Raw genomic sequence first — 12,833 nt, forward strand, 5'->3', positions numbered from 1 at the left:
AATGACTGGTAAACTTGGCATCTCGGTTTAGACACTATGGTCCTAGGAATCCCACCAATCGGGTACCAATGCCGAATGAATAGCTGGGCAACATCCTCGGCGGTCACATTGGCCCTACAAGGAATAAGCATCACAAATTTGCTGAACCTGTCAACAATAGTTAAACACTGTGTATTACGCTTACTCGGACTGGGAGGCAGATTTGTGACAAAGTCCATCGAAATGTCCTGGAAAGGACCCTCAGGAATTAGCAAAGGCTGTAACAACCCTATCTTCTTTCCACGAGGAGCTTTCACCTTTTGACAAATGTCACAGTGTTGTACATATGTAAACACATCACGCCTCATCTTTGGCCAATAGTATTGCCGTTCTAATTTTTCCAGAGTCGAATTCATGCCCCTATGACCACCTGTAATGGCGTCATGGGCATCACGGAGAAGAGCTGCCCGGAATGATTTCATGACACACAGTCTGCCTTTGTAGAAAAGCCAACCATCGCGTATCAGAAAATGGCATGGTCCTGTGGCATCCAATGCCTGTTCCCACTGCGTACCGAATTCCTCGGAATCCGCGTACGTGTACTTCATGTCTTCGAGTCCTGTACCAACAAGGTCCAGTCCAGTGGTCTGAATCGCAGATACTTGTCCCTTCCTGCTCAAAGCATCGGCCACTGGATTGGCCTTTCCTGGAAGGTACTCAATCATACCACCGAACTGCTGGAATATCTGACTCCAGCGGTGTTGTCGATCACTCCACTGTGCACTTGGCATCATCTGAATCCAGCGCAATGCCTGATGGTCAGTGCGGACCTCGAAGTCACGGCCATACAGGAAATGTTTCCAATGTTTCAAGGCCTGTATAACTGCTAGGAGTTCACGATCATAGACTGAGTAGTTCTTTTCGGCGGGCAGTAACTTACGAGACATGTAAGCTACTGGATGACCATTCTGTTGCAATACACCTCCAATTGCAATGTTACTCGCATCGGTGATCACCTGAAATGGTTCGTCCCACGAGGCAAGGGCTAAACAAGGCGCTTCTGACAAAGCCACCTTGAGGTTCTGGAATGCCTCCAACGCTCGTGGAGTCATTCGAATCTTTTGCCTCCTTGTTTTCACTCCCTTTAGCAGATCGGTGAGGTCTGCCGAGAGATCAGAAAACTTGTCAATGTAGGTGGAATATGCCTGGCATATACCCACAAATGATCTAATGTCATAAGCGGTCTGAGGTACTTCCCAGTTAACAATCTCGGCCACTTTAGCCGGATCAAGTCGAATGCCTTCGGCACTAATTATATATCCCAAGTAATGTACCTGGAACAGATAAAATTCTGACTTCTTTTCATTGACATAGAGCTCGTTGCTTTCCAGCAACTTAAGGACTTTCTCCACATCAATGTCATGCTGCTCAACTGTAGCTGAAAAAATGAGTATGTCGTCCAGAAATATGAACACACATACTCCAATCAACTCCCGGAAAATACGCATCATCATGCGGTTAAATGTAGCTGGGGCGTTCGTCAATCCAAATGGCATAACCACAAATTCATAGTGGGCCCGTTCTGTACGGAAAGCTGTCTTGGGGATGTCCCCCTCAACAATCCGAACCTGGTGGTACCCACTCTTTAAATCCAGTTTGGAGAACACCTTAGCTCCATTCAGCCTCTCGAGAATATAGTCAATTCGAGGCATCGGGAATCTGCTCTTGATAGTCAGCTTGTTGAGTGCACGATAATCGACACACAACCGAGAAGACCCATCTTTCTTCTTGACAAATAAGATCGGGGCTGCAAATGGCGACAGGCTGGGGCGGATGAAGCCAGCTTGCAACAATTCTTGGAGTTGGCGGTCCAACTCCGATTCCATTGCCTTAGAAAGGCGATACGGAAACTTGCTCGGGGGTTCCGAGCCTGGGAGGAGGTCAATCTTGTGATCCTCCGGTCTGGACGGGGGAAGCTGGGGAGGGAGACTGTCCCGAAGAAAAATCTTCTGGAACTTTTCATGGAGAACCGAGTACTTCTCGGAAGCACTGGCCACCGTCTGGGCTGTCTGGATGTAAATCATCGCACACTGTGCGCCTTTCCTGACTGCTCGCTTAGCCTGCAAGTGGGCTTATGAGCGGAAAGTTTGGAATACCTGGCTCACACTTAATGGTCACCGGGGTGTTTGACACATTCCGATCAATCTGGAACGTGTGCTTGTCCCACTTGACATCTGGGAGAAACTTGTGAAACCACTGGATACCCAAAATTATGTCTGCTCCTACAAGAGGGGCAACCATAAAGTCATGCACAAACTCTATGTCCTGAATTACTAACTTAGCACCTAGAGCTTCATACTTGACGCTCGTTGTCATACCTGTGCTAAAACCCTCAACTTGTTTGTCCACCGGAGTTAGCTCGAAACGGACACGCCTAGCGGCCTGTTCCGTGACCACATCCTCCGTGCTGCCGCTGTCAAACAAGACAACGACTCTCTGGCCACCTATGTAGCCAAAGGACTTGAGCAATTCGTTGCGCTCAGACTCCTGGTCATGGGCGCCCTTCTGCTTATCTTCGAGCTCCCGGCTAATAATTGCTCCAACTGAAGCACCGGGGGTTGAAGAACTAGGGGTAGCCGCTGGGGTCTGTGTGGGAGCTGTGCTCACCACGGAAGCTGTGGAGGTGGCGGCGGCCTTTGGAGGCTTCTTCGGACAATCCCGAGAAGTATGTCCTTTTGTGTGACAAAAGTAACATCTACCCTCCTTCCTGTACTGAGAAAGCTCCTGAGCACTCAACTTGCCACCTGTCTTGCCTGCCTCCGCTTTTTGGTCTGGAGTAAGCTTAGACGCATTGTTCGAGTTCGTGGAGCCAGAGGCTCCCGGGCTCTGTCCTGAGGAAGATCCCGTCTGGTTCTGGCTTTTGCCCCCCGAGGCGTTAGCCTTAGGAGAAGCCGGCTGGGAAGTCTTGGGCTTGCCACCATTGTGTTTCATTTCTGCACTCTGCGCAAGCGAGAGTGCGTCCTCAAAGGTGGCTGGCCTAAACATACGCACCTCCCATAGTTTTTGCATGTCCAGGCCATACAAAAACTGCCCTTTCTTGTCCGTATCAGATAAGCCTAATTGCAGACACAAGGTCGAAATTTTATTGGCAAACTGAAGGACTGGTTGCGCGTTCTGACGCGCTCCCCTGAACTCGTCTTCGAGTCGCTCAAGGTAGTGGGGCGGTAAAAACCGCTGCTTAAGGTCACGGACGAACTCGTCCCACACATAAGCTGCCATACCTGATCTGGTGTGGGCATGAGCCCACTGAGTCCACCAAGGAATGGCCTCACCTTCCAAGTACCAACTAGCCAAGATCACTTTGTCAGTATCTGTCTTCCTAACTGCGGCAAAGTAAGCTTCAAATTGATGCAACCATGAATAAAGAGTAGTGGGATCGAGTTTACCATTATACTTACTGAAATTCATTTTCTCGGGAAAATGATTCGAGGGCGCTGCCGGTGTCAATCTGGCGTCCAAAGCTCTGAGGTAACGCTCGTGTTCCACTCGTCGCATGGCGTCGTCTTCGCGTTGTCGAATCTCCAATGCACGCATCTGCATCTCAAGAAGGAGCTTGGCTGCGGCTGTGACCCCTCGAGAGGGTCCCTGTGACGAGGATTTGGTATCTGGGGTACGGAAGGAGAGGGAGGAGGAGATGGAAAACGCGACGCTGGAGAGCGAGAACGCTCCTCCAGAGCCAAAATCCGCGCCTTCTGTTCATCCAACTTGGTTGTCTGGTCTGCGATTGCTCGCATCATCTGTTAGAACATGTCTTGTACACTCAAGCCGTATGCCCTAGCTGGGCTGCCTGGTGCACTCTGGTCCCATGGTTCTGGTTCTCTCTCGTCGCCAAAGCTCGCCATAGCGGGAAAATGCAATTCCTTTCCGGAACGCAATCTGACCATCCACTATCTGTGTGGGAGACTTCCGGAGGCTTCCGGAGGCTAAAAACCAACCGTCCTTCGAGGGACAGGAGTCACTCCGAAAGGGGTAGTCCACAAGCGTCTAAAAACCAACCACACGAGCGAAAAAATTTTCTGGTTTTCTTTGCTGAATCTTTGTCCTTGAAGTGAGCTCTGATACCACTGTAATATGCGGAAGCTTCGGAGAAGGATCGGTACTTCAAAACTCAGAAATCAGCACTCTTTTCGCGACGGAATTAACGCACAAACTGAAAGACGATGTGCAGAAAATAGAGAGAGAAGGGGAAGATGGAGAGGACACAGTATTGGGTCCCAATTACCCTCTGTAGGGCCCCCACCACGGATGGTGTATTTGCTTTATTAGAATGATGTAAATCTGAAAAACAAATACAAAGTACTTGACCTTTTCTTGGCTGGAAAACCTACTCTTGACCTTCAGTCCTTCACCCCTTTAATTGCTGGACATTCTGCGCAGCCTTCTGGGACAGCATCTTGGCTGCTGGGCAATCAGCGCATGGGTGTGGGACTGCTCCCTACACCTGGCCGACTTGCTGGGTAGGGTATTAGACCTGTCGGCTGCCTGTCCAGCAGCAGTACAGCTGGCCGACAGCCCCTCCAGCCCATGCCATGGCTGGTGGGCAAAGCTTGGGCCCTCCTGGCCCCTTGGGGGTGGTTCTACACCTCCCCCATGCCCAATGCAAGACATGTATCTCATGGTGACAGGTCTGCTTCTAGAAAAATTTTGCCTTCTGAGTTGTCTCATGGAGAGACATTGCCATATGCAGGTACGTCTCATGCATCTGAGTTTCAAGTTCGTGGAGCACATGCCACCGTGCCTCATGAAATTTCTATGACGGCCCATGGAGCCCATGCAGATAGGGCTGCCCCATTGGATAAGGGGAAAAGAAAAAGAGAAGACCATGAGCCTCATGCCAGGAAGCTCAAGGAATTCAAAGCAGGTGACAAATCTGTTAAATTTGATGTTTTTCATGGTGAGCATGATGCTTCTAAGGTGTTAGCATTTGTGGCACAGTTCGACATTGCTTTTAGCGATGAGGACTTTACTGAAAAGTCAAAGGTACGCCATGCTAGCATGTTTTTGAAAGGGACTGCTGCTCATTGGTGGATCACTAAAAAGATCACCAAGGATCCCATTTCCACTTGGAAGGAATTTAAAGACAGATTCTATGCTCACTTTTTGCCACCAAATGCAGAGCAAACTCTCACTCAAAAGTGGGACAGGCTGGAACAAAGAGACAATGAAAGCGTGCAACAGTATGTTAACAAATTCTGGAAAGTGTTGCTGGAAGTGACTCCCTTTATGCAAATCACTGAGGATGAAAGAAAGAGGAAGTTTCGTTCTGGACTGCAACCAGCATATCGTTCGGGCATAGAATTGCACCCGAAACATACTTTGCAACAACTCACAGCTTCTGCTCTTGCTACGGAGCAATTGGTGCTCAAGATTAAGCAGGATCAAGGAGGTTCCAAGGGGAAAGACAAGGCTGTCCCAAATCTGCAAAAGGGTGGACAGCCACCTAAAAAGAACTTCCGGGACACCTACAAGGGTGGTAAAGCTGAAAACAACACATCTAAAGAACAGGGCCCAAGGAAGAACAAATTCGGCTTAACCCCGGAGCAAAGAGAGCAATATGCCAAGGATGGAAAATGCTTTTCTTGTGGTAGCAAAGACCACATGTTTCGACAATGCCCAGATCGCAAACCAAAGCACGAGGACAAGCACACCAAAGCTAATGTACATGCAGTTCCTGATGTGCAAGGAAATACACGTCATGATGCAAAAGAGCACATGGTTTGCAAGGCTTGGGGGCAAATCAAGGATCAGCCCGCACTATTCATGTTTGATGACTGTGCAACTGACAACTTCATTTCTATGCAAATGGCAGCTGCATTGGGTATTGAGGTCGAGCATATGGGACCTCAGATTGAAGCCGAAGCTGCATTTATTGGTAAAGAGGTGCAGGTTACCCCATTGATAGGGAAGTTGCGTATCCATATCCAGGGCTACCTTGATAATGAGCATTTCCTAGTTGCTCCACTGAATGGATGTGATGTATTGTTGGGCAAGCCGTGGCACCATAGGCTTGAGCCCCGCAAAGACTATAAGTCTAATATGATTTCCTTTATGCATAAAGGCCGCATGCATTTTATTGATGCTGGCAAAGAAGGGGATTCCATCCCACTTGTATCACACATCCAAATTAATAAAGCATTGAAAAAGAGTCTTTCAGCGTACTTGGTTTTTGTTCGTGATAGCCTTGTGCCAAATCATCAAAATGTGGATGCTATGTCTAATGAAAGGCTGAATTTTCTTAATACATTCAACGACTGTTTTGCTGATTCATTGCCAGGTGAATTACCTCCCCAAAGGCCCGAAGATCATCACATAGATCTTGTGCCAGGTAGTTCTCCACCTAACAAACCCGCATACCGAGTGAGTGCTGCACAACAAGAAGAAATCATGAAGCAGGTAAACAAGCTTTTAGAGAAAGGTTTGGTTCAGCCCAGTTCTTCACCTTAGTGTTCTCCTGTGCTTCTTGTTCAAAAGAAGGACGGATCATTCCGTATGTGTGTGGACTATAGAGCTTTGAACAAGCTTACCATCAAGAACAGATTCCCAATTCCGCGAATTGATGATATCTTGGATAAGCTTGATGGCTCAGCTTACTTTAGCAGACTTGATTTGAAGAGTGGTTATCACCAGATACGCGTGGTGCCACAAGATGTCCATAAAACTGCATTCAGGATAGCCTTCGGATTATATGAATTTTTGGTAATGCCTTTTGGTCTCACCAATGCTCCTGCTACTTTTAATCGTATGATGGATAGGATATTCCGACCCCATCGCAAGTTTACAGGAGTATTCTTTGATGATATCTTGGTTTTCTCCAAGAATGAGCAGGAACACAGAACTCATTTGGTCACAGTGTTCGAAGAGTTGCGGAAGTACAAACTTTTCGTAAATGCCAAGAAAAGTGAGTTCTTCCTTTCAGAAATTCATTATTTGGGTCATATTGTATCCAAAGATGGAGTTACAATGGATCCTGCAAAGATAGAGACCATTCGGAATTGGCCCGAATTGCAAAACGTACATCAAGTACGTAGTTTTCTGGGATTATGTTCGTACTATAGGCGTTTCATAAGGCATTTTGCTATGATTGCCACTCCTCTACATGATCTCACGAAGAAGAAAACTGCTTTCAAATGGACTTCAAAGGAACAGGATGCTTTCTTGCAGCTCAAGCATGCTATCATATGTGGCCCAGTATTGATTGTTCCTGACTTGCACAAGTCATTCGTGGTTGAATGTGATGCTTGTGGTGATTGTATTGGAGCTGTCCTAAATCAGGAAGGGCATGCAGTTGCATACGAGAGCCGTCGTTTGCATGATGCTGAGCTTCATATGGATATCTATGAGAAAGAGCTCTTGGCTGTAATTCACGCCTTAAAGATTTGGAAACATTACCTTCTTGGGGCTGAATTTGTAGTCAAGACAGATCATCAAAGCTTGAAATATTTTCTATCTCAAACCAAGCTTTCAGAGAAGCAGATGAGAATGGCAAATTTTCTTTCCATGTTTCATTTTCAGATTGTGCATACTCCAGGAAAGAAAAATGTGGTGGCCGATGCATTATCCAGGAGGCCTTATGTAGCTGCAGTCTCAGTGGCCTCTCATGGCGACCTATCTGCTATGCGAGATTTGTATCATTTGGATGCTGATTTTTGCCATATATGGACTGATTTGATGGCTGGTCATTCACATGCCTCTTATGTTATCAACAAGGGTTATCTTATGAAGGATAATTGCCTATGTGTGGTGAAGGATTTGCGTCCAAAGGTTATGGACGAATGTCACGCTCCACCATATGCTGGTCATCAAGGTATCATGCCTACTACTCGCATGATTCAGAGATATTTCTTTTGGCCAAACATGCGTAAAGACATTGAGGCTTATGTGCGTGCATGTATCACTTGCCAAAAGGTGAAATTTGATAGACAAAAACCTCCAGGTTTGCTTCAGCCATTGCCTATTCCCTCGCAACCTTGGGAAAGTATTACTATGGATTTTATTATGGACTTGCCTAGATCCCAGCATGGGAATGATGCTATTTGGACTATTGTGGACAGGTTTAGCAAGCAAGCTCACTTCTTGCCCGTCAAGAAAACCATCAAAGCTGATCATATGGTAAAGCTTTTTCTTGCTAATATTTTCAAGCATCATGGTATGCCTAAATCCATTGTTGGGGATAGAGATCCCAAGACTACAAGCCTCTTTTGGAGGGCTTTATTTCATAATATGGGTACTAAGCTTGAGTTTTCATCAGCTTATCATCCCCAAACGGATGGCCAAAGTGAAGCTGCAAATTCAGCCGTGTTGGATTTATTGAAGTGTTATGTGGCAGATCAAAAGAGTGCATGGGAGAAGTATCTTCCACTTGTTGAGTTTGCCTACAACAATACGATCCATGCTTCCACAGGAAAGGCTCCGTTTAAGATTATCTATGGCAGAGTGGTATTGCCACCCATCCTTCGTACCAAGGATGAGATTTTTGCAACTGATGAATAGTTCGTGACTTGGATGTTGCCTTTAGTCAGGTGCAGACCGCCAATGCAAGATCTCAGGATAAGCATAAAATGGCTGCTGACAAGCATAGAAGGGACATGGAAGTCAAAGAAGGTGATTGGGTATTGCTGAAATTTGAGAAGGCTAGGCTTCGGAAGAGGCCAGGACGAGAAGGATCATATCCTAAGCTTTCTCCTCGCTATTATGGACCCTTCAAGGTGATTCAGAAGATCAATGAAGTGTCCTACAGGCTTGCTTTACCTAGTCATTGGAAGATTCACAATGCTTTTCATGTGAGTCTATTTCGGAAATATGTGGGGCCAGATCCTGATGAGCCTGTCACAGAAGATCCGCCAGAAATTGAAGAGCTTGAGGAGATCCTCTAGCCAGAATAGATTGTTTTTCACAAGGAGAGAAAGCTACCTGCAGGAAAGCTTTCCAGGAGATACCTTGTGAAGTTCAAGAATTATTTGCCTATTCATGCCAAGTGGGTAAATGAGGATTATTTTGTTGATTACCCACAGTTGTTGCAAGCATATCTTGAGGCTTTTCAGTTGAGGTCAACTCTTGGGGGGATGTCACCAATTGGCCGACCATTTGGTCCATCTCCAGATTTTGTGTGTCGTTCGCTTGAGGCCAGGCCGGTGTCTCATGTGAAGAGGCCAGTATTTTGCTGACATGGACGGGAGCCAGACTGGTGCCACCCGTGTGTTAGCAGGATGGTGTCGTATGGACGGGAGCCAGACAGGTGCCACCCGTGTATGACCTGGACTGTGTTCGACCCATGGGACTGTCACGCCATGGAAGAGCCAGTATTCGTGCCGTGTTTTGCCTATGGGACTGTCACACCATAGGGAAACTCGTGCCTGGAACTATGTCTTACCTATGGGACTGTCACTCCATAGGAAGACCAGGTTTTTATGTTTTTATGTCATGCCAGTTTTGTGCCGACAGATATTTTGTACTTGTTCCATGAACGGGAGATATGTCCATGTTACTATTTGCACATGCACACATATTTTGCATGTTTGAAACTGTTTTCACATGACATGTATTTTTGTGTTTGCCTGCTTGACGTGTTACTTACTGAGCGGGGACGCCTGCCAGTGAGTCGTGAAGTCTGTTCTGTATTCTGACGAGTTTTAGTGCATGTGAACAGGTGGTAAGTATATGGTACATGTTGTTTTAATATTTTATTTCTAACCTTTTGTTTTATAAGGTTAAAGTGTTCACATTCATTTAAAAGTGGGCACCCACTTAGGGGCCAAGGTGGGGAGCCCCACTTAAGTGAGTGTGGGGGTGGGCATGGTCACCTACCCACACTCCTCACCCACATGCAAGCGTAGTGTAACTCTACCTTTAATTTTATAAAAGAAAACCTTCCCTTTCAAGCGTGGGCATGAAACCGCTTCCAGCTTCTTTCGTAAAAACAAAGACAGCGACCACCTCCTACGTTTGCTTTTCTCTGGCGGCTGGCTGCTCTACCGACTGCACACGCTTCAGGCTAGGCTTCGGAAGAGGCCAGGACGAGAAGGATCATATCCTAAGCTTTCTCCTCGCTATTATGGACCCTTCAAGGTGATTCAAAAGATCAATGAAGTGTCCTACAGGCTTGCTTTACCTAGTCATTGGAAGATTCACAATGCTTTTCATGTGAGTCTATTTCGGAAATATGTGGGGCCAGATCCTGATGAGCATGTCACAGAAGATCCGCCAGAAATTGAAGAGCTTGAGGAGATCCTCTAGCCAGAACAGATTGTTTTTCACAAGGAGAGAAAGCTACCTACAGGAAAGCTTTCCAGGAGATACTTGTGAAGTTCAAGAATTATTTGCCTATTGATGCCAAGTGGGTAAATGAGGATTATTTTGTTGATTACCCACAGTTGTTGCAAGCATATCTTGAGGCTTTTCAGTTGAGGTCGACTCTTTAGAAGCCCGGGGCGATGTCACCAACTGGCCGACCATTTGGTCCATCTCCAGATTTTGTCTCTCGTTCGCTTGAGGCGAGGCCGGTGTCTCATGTGAAGAGGCCAGTATTTTGCTGACATGGACGCGAGCCACACTGGTGCCACCCGTGTGTTAGCAGGATGGTGTCGTATGGACGGGAGCCAGACAGGTGCCACCAGTCGGTAGAGCAGCCAGCCGCCAGAGAAAAGCAAACGTAGGAGGTGGTCGCTGTCTTTGTTTTTACGAAAGAAGCTGGAAGCGGTTTCATGCCCACGCTTGAAAGGGAAGGTTTTCTTTTATAAAATTAAAGGTGGAGTTACACTACGCTTGCATGTGGGTGAGGAGTGTGGGTAGGTGACCATGCCCACCCCCACACTCACTTAAGTGGGGCTCCCCACCTTGGCCCCTAGTGGGTGCCCACTTTTAAATGAATGTGAACACTTTAACCTTATAAAACAAAAGGTTAGAAATAAAATATTAAAACAACATGTACCATATACTTACCACCTGTTCACATGCACTAAAACTCGTCAGAATACAGAACAGACTTCACGACTCACTGGCAGGCGTCCCCGCTCAGTAAGTAAAACGTCAAGCAAGCAAACACAAAAATACATGTCATGCGAAAACAGTTTCAAACATGCAAAATATGTGTGCATGTGCAAATAGTAACATGGACATATCTCCCGTTCATGGAACAAGTACAAAATATCTGTCGGCACAAAACTCGCACGACATAAAAACATAAAAACCTGGTCTTCCTATCATAGTTGTTTCTCGTACGCGTACGAACCTGTTCGTACGTACGTGTCGTACGGTACGATACCGTACGAATTCGTACGATATCGTACGGTACGAGTTAGGTTTTTTTTGTTTTTTTTTCCCCCCAAAAAAATTTTTCCTTGAAAAAAAATTTCCAAATGCTAAAAAAAAATAGAAACCCTGCTTTATGAAGATCCCAAATGCTCGCAATACTTCGCAACTTTCGTGTCCACTCAGTATTCCATATGGGGTTGTGGAGAGACCTAAAAAATCTGGCGAGGTAGACTGGTAGTGTACACTTGATTGGTAGGATGAGAGAATCTTGCTACATCACTTGGGGATCCCTGGTATAGGTAGGCTAGACAATTAGATTCTCAAGTTATGCACAAGGGAGAACATTTGGACATGGCCATTTTGATCTAGAGAGGAGTCCCTAAACTTATCACCCTAGATGCACTCCTCGTATTTGTGCAAGGACGGTCCCTTAGTCATAAACGCTACACTGGGAGACCTTTGGTATTGCATTACCCATCCAGGTTCTTTTTTGGAGACAATCGGGAGATCCAACCGGGAGAGACACATATCCATGTACTGGTTTCTCAAGCACTGTAGACTCCTCCCCTCCCAACCTTCCCTCACATTCAAGCTTGAAGCTCCATAGCTTGTAAGTGTAAAAAATAAAAACCGTATTTTATCGTACCGTATCCCAAAATTTCATATCGTACCGAATATTCCCGTACGGTATCGTACCGTACGGTATCGTATTTTCGTACCGTGACAACTATGCTTCCTATGGAGTGACAGTCCCATAGGTAAGACATAGTTCCAGGCACGAGTTTCCCTATGGTGTGACAGTCCCATAGGCAAAACACGGCACGAATACTGGCTCTTCCATGGCGTGACAGTCCCATGGGTCGAACACAGTCCAGGTCATACACGGGTGGCACCTGTCTGGCTCCCGTCCATACGACACCATCCTGCTAACACACGGGTGGCACCAGTCTGGCTCCCGTCCATGTCAGCAAAATACTGGCCTCTTCACATGAGACACCGGCCTGGCCTCAAGTGAACGAGACACAAAATCTGGAGATGGACCAAATGGTCGGCCAATTGGTGACAGGACCTTCTCGCACCAGCTCAGTTTTACCACCTTGAGCACCATGTCACAGCGGCCCATGAGGGATGTATTAGGGTGATATGAGAGCTCTCTGCTCATGTACCTAGATCAGATTTTAAAGTTCTAGATTTTTTGTTATCTTTCTTTATTACTATTTTGTACCCAGGATAATGTACCTCATGGTGGATATGATGTAACCTTTTGGTCTCATAGGTCATTTTGGCCTTTTGAAGACGTTAATACAACTTTCTTTCTTTCTTTCTTTCTTTCTCCTCTCCCATTGATTGTACATTTTCTAGCAGTTCCTAGCATGTCGATTTCATAGGCCGTTTGCCTGCACGTACTGATTCCTCCCATCAGACATGCACACACATTAACCCAGTGCATCCATACTTGGTTGTACACTGATAGCCTTGTCGTATTATAAAGTTAGGGTTCACAACCGCCCCCGTCACTCTCATGATCTAACTGTACAGAGCCA

The 12,833-nt window shown here is 46.4% G+C and overlaps 1 protein-coding gene across 1 annotated transcript in view; it reads right to left on the bottom strand.

Annotated features, from left to right (window-relative positions):
* The window catches only part of LOC147630984 (monothiol glutaredoxin-S15, mitochondrial-like), a 115,810-nt gene that overhangs the window by 41,095 nt on the left and 61,882 nt on the right, over positions 1–12,833 (bottom strand). The window lies entirely within an intron of this gene.

This window comes from Cibotium barometz, chromosome 15, assembly GCF_041138505.1.
Source record: "Cibotium barometz isolate CiBa-2024 chromosome 15, ASM4113850v1, whole genome shotgun sequence".
In the NCBI taxonomy this organism is placed as follows: domain Eukaryota; kingdom Viridiplantae; phylum Streptophyta; class Polypodiopsida; order Cyatheales; family Cibotiaceae; genus Cibotium; species Cibotium barometz.